Consider the following 242-nt stretch of genomic DNA (forward strand, 5'->3'; position numbering starts at 1 on the left):
TTCCACCCATACGAAAATTTAAGCTGAATTTTCGTTTTTCGTTTTTTGGAAAAAAACAAAAAAACGAAAAAAACGAAAAATTCTCATTTTTCTACTTTCAATATTAAATCAAAAAACGAATGATCGAATGATACACGGTGTATCATTCGATCATTCGTTTTTTGATTTAATATTGAAAGTAGAAAAATGAGAAAACGGCTCCTTTTTCGTTTTTTTGTTTTTTTCCAAAAAACGAAAAACGA

General features: G+C 26.9%; 1 protein-coding gene across 2 annotated transcripts in view; it reads right to left on the minus strand.

Moving 5' to 3' along the window:
• Positions 1–242, minus strand: part of LOC107719434 (protein eva-1 homolog A-like) — a 53,600-nt gene that overhangs the window by 4,197 nt on the left and 49,161 nt on the right. The gene's annotated exons all lie outside the window — the stretch shown is intronic.

The sequence above is a fragment of the Sinocyclocheilus rhinocerous genome, unplaced genomic scaffold (assembly GCF_001515625.1).
Source record: "Sinocyclocheilus rhinocerous isolate Xijiao unplaced genomic scaffold, SAMN03320098_v1.1 scaffold303, whole genome shotgun sequence".
NCBI classification, from domain to species: Eukaryota; Metazoa; Chordata; class Actinopteri; order Cypriniformes; family Cyprinidae; genus Sinocyclocheilus; species Sinocyclocheilus rhinocerous.